Source organism: Rhipicephalus sanguineus, chromosome 2 (genome assembly GCF_013339695.2).
Source record: "Rhipicephalus sanguineus isolate Rsan-2018 chromosome 2, BIME_Rsan_1.4, whole genome shotgun sequence".
Taxonomy (NCBI): domain Eukaryota; kingdom Metazoa; phylum Arthropoda; class Arachnida; order Ixodida; family Ixodidae; genus Rhipicephalus; species Rhipicephalus sanguineus.
The window spans coordinates 153887944-153891886 of NC_051177.1; the positions used below are offsets into that span (position 1 = coordinate 153887944).

Here is a 3943-nt window from a genome sequence, read left to right on the forward strand (position 1 = left end):
AGAATAATTTTGTTGCCAGGAATAGATTGCATGCTTTTGCGCTGCCAAAAATTGAGAGGTTATGGGGAATAAACGTCTGGGCGTAGCGCTTTAGGTTGGGTACACATTCTTTCCAATAATGTGCGCTTGACTTATATGCATCCAATGGAACGCCAAGGTATTTCGGTGGCACACAAGACCACGCCATACCCTCGAAATCCGTTGGTTTATAAGCCCACGGGCCAAACCACAGTCCTAAACTTTTAGCAAAGTTCATTCGTGCACCAGAAATGGTTCCGAATTCCCGAATAGTGGACACCACTGCTTTTATACTGGAAATGTCTGCACAAAAGAACGCCAGGTCATCCGCATACGCTAATACTTTCACCTCATTTCCATAAACACTGAAACCATGAACATTGCAAGATCGAATCACGCTTAAGCAGAGTGGTTCCAAATACAGCGCAAAAAGCAGTGGTGACAACGGACAGCCTTGCTTCACAGAAGAGTGAATCAACACAGGTTTGGACAGGTGGCCATTAACAATCAAACGAGTTGAACAATCACTGTAGCATAGTTTTATATCTTTGAATATAGCGGAACCAATGTTAGCATGGTCTAGAAGAGAAAATAGAAAGCAATGACGAACCCGATCAAACGCCTTCGCTAAATCTACTTGTAACATTGCCAGTTGGTCATACGAGTGGGAAGAATGTTCCAATACTGTGCGGGCGATGTGTATGTTGGTTTGTATTGAACGACCTTTCAGGCCGCAAGTCTGGTGGGCGCCAATAAGAATTGACATTGCAAATTGTAGTCTGCTTGATAGTATTTTCGCAACGTTGACTATAAAATTTGAGCCATGCCGGTGCTTGAAACTGCTTTGCAAAAAGGTCCTGTACAGGCTTCATGTCGGGAAGGAACCACATTAACATATGCAATATAGCGTGGTAGAAGAGTAAAATAAGCACCAAGCGTCGCACAACACGAACTCTGTAACCAGGCGTCACACAATGCGAATTGCGCAACGAGTAGGTTGTTGAATGCATCCAACCCATTAAAAAGGGCTCCGCCATAATTACTCATCGTCATCAGGCACAGCATCAACAAAGCGCATAATGCCTTAAATGCGTTTAGCAGGTACCACGGCTCTCCGTAGAATAACGAAAAATGGCATAGTGCCTGCTTCTCTACTTTTCAAAAATTACAATGATTTATAGCGTAGTGGGTTCCTCACAAGTGCACTTGTAATGGTTGCCAAGGAAGCCCATAAGCGCATGCTCCATTTCCTCGGGGTCTTAGTAAAGTTCTTCGCCCCCCCCCCCCCCCCCTCACCTCTCTCTCCCACGTCAACGTATGCTATACAGCATGGCGGGAGAGGGAAATAGCGACCGGGCGTCACCCAATGCATATTACATAACTGGTGGGCCGTTTAAAGCTTCTAACCCATCGCAAAGGGCTGGGTCATAATTCTTCATCGTCATCAGTCGTCGCGTCAACAAAGTGCACATAATGCCTTACAGACGTGTAGCTGGTGCCTCGCTTCTCCGCAGAATGACGAATAATGGCTTAATAGGTGCTTCCCAGCTTCACAAAATTGTGATTTACGGCATAGTGGGTACCTTGCTAGTGTACTTGTATTAGTAAGCCCAAGTAAGTTTACAACGGGCTCTAGAAACGCTGGTTTTCCAGCTTTCGCTGTGACTGTGCTGCGGTTTCAGCGCACGCCTGGCGTTTTTTCTGTGATGTTATTGAACACTACTAACCAAATTATATCTCTGTATATGAAGAATCGCATCAAATTGAGTGCGAATGAAGTTCTCTCTCTCTCTCTCTCTCTATATATATATATATATATATATATATATCCAGCCCCCCCCCCCCCGCTCACAAACAAGTTGGCACGCCACTGCCCGTGTACTTACATTTAGGTACACGTTAAAGAACCCCAGGTGCTCGAAATTTCCGGCGCCCTCCACTACGGCGTCTCTCATAATCATATCGTGGTTTTGGGTCGTTAAACCCCAGATATTATTATTATTTCTTTGAGCGTTTCTATCTATCTATCCATTTATCTAGCCGCCAACGTCTGGGTGTTCTCGTGATCGCCTCCTTAACTTGGTGTAGACCAAGATTTGTACAGCAAGGTAGGAGAAATTGACGAATATGACTTCCTGGTCATGAGATGAATAACGTGAAAATTATGTCACACTCTTTCCTCCAGACACGTGTGGCACATACGCGTGTACCACGGGCCGCGGTATGCGGGTATGCGCCACAGGTGATTGACAAATTATATCTACCCAGGAACGGCGAGAACAGGCATTGGTAATTTAAATGCGAGAACGTTAAGAAAAACCGACATCGGTAGCCCGGTTGACCAGACGAATGTAAAGAATAAAAATCAGGATCGGAGCAGGAATCGAACCCAAGCATTTTGCGTGGTAGTCAGGGCTTCTACCACAGAGCCACGCCAGGTCTTGAAGCTGCTTTGGAAAAAAGAGCTTATGCAGGCGTAATGTCGCTGCAACGTCAATTTTGCTTGCAGTGCTGCCTATCTAATTTTATAACAAAGCAATAAACATTACATATTTACACCTATCATACAGGCGTCATGTCGGGTTAACGTCTATTGTGGTTCCAGTGTTGCGTTTGCTTTTAGAGCAGTCTAATAAACAGGTGCATTTGTATTCCTACGATTCAGCAAGCTATAATCAAGCGTTTCTCTACCTCGGAGGAATACGCTAATGAAAGTTACGTATGATATTCACACCATCGCATCGTAAATTGGACTTCGTTTCGATAATACTGGCGTCTGTGCTCTAACGTGAGTTCTGACGTTACGTCAGACCATAAGTTACTCTTCAATCGCCAGTGTAGTCGACGTTACTCGTAAGCCCACGATTTGCACACAACTAGTACACTTACAAAACCACCTCGATTCATCTCCGAACGCTGGGCTCTAAGCCAAAATTGCAGCCTAAACAATCACTGGCCGGCTGCTTCGCATGAAACCAAGAAGGACATCCCCCTTGCATACAACCGATTCCCACAGGACGTGGGATCTATCGATTTTTATTCATGTTTCATTTCTTACACCACCTCTCCGCGTAATGGTGTGGCACTATGAGCACGCGCTAAACGAAATGAAAAAGGAGATTAAACCACTTCTTTTTTGTCACACGTGAAACAGAAGAAAACTGGAAAGCGCGTGCATACTGCCGCACGCGTCAAGTTCGCTGCTTCTCAGCGGTACTGGGTAAAATACACTACTGATGAGCTCGCTAATTGAGCTGCAAATGGAACAAATGGCACGTAAATATGAGCTTAATTTTCACTGCTGTGATAGCTTCAGATGCGTACTATAAAAGGTTTCACGCTTCACTCAACCAATGTTGAGATCAATGAAATACTGACGACGCGGAGTGGGGAGCTAAGGAGTCATCGCTTGTTTGTCTGCCAAGCATTCGCCGGCCCCTCTCAGAGTGTCCCAGTGTGGGGCATGCGAGGCCCTTCCTTCTGCCCCTTTACGTACCTTGTGCTGGGCGAACGCTGATCAACGAGGGCGCGCCCCGAGAAGAGGCCTGTTGCTGACTCTCGCCATTTTCCCGAATGGGGATAATGGAGCACTTAATTTTTGGTAGCGGGGGTGGGCGACAGCACTCACCCCCAAATGTAACCAAAAGACAGAGCCAATGCATTATGTAATGTTTCTGAGCGCGCATACCACTGATAAGTACGTGAGGTATAAGGGCTATAGGAAGTATCACGCAGGCGCTGATAACTGTAGGAAGGTATTGAGACATGACATACGTTATATATATATATATATATATATATATATATATATATATATATATATATATATATATATATATATATATATATTGTTACTACATACGTGATTTGGGTATGAGCATCTGTGTAGTGGGGAACAGGGTGGTTAGAGTAGAAGAGGACGTTC

The 3943-nt window shown here is 44.9% G+C and overlaps 1 pseudogene; it reads left to right on the top strand.

Annotated features, from left to right (window-relative positions):
* The first annotated feature begins 3506 nt into the window (after positions 1 to 3506).
* On the top strand, positions 3507 to 3651 carry LOC119384188 (U1 spliceosomal RNA; annotated as a pseudogene).
* Positions 3652 to 3943: the final 292 nt, after the last annotated feature.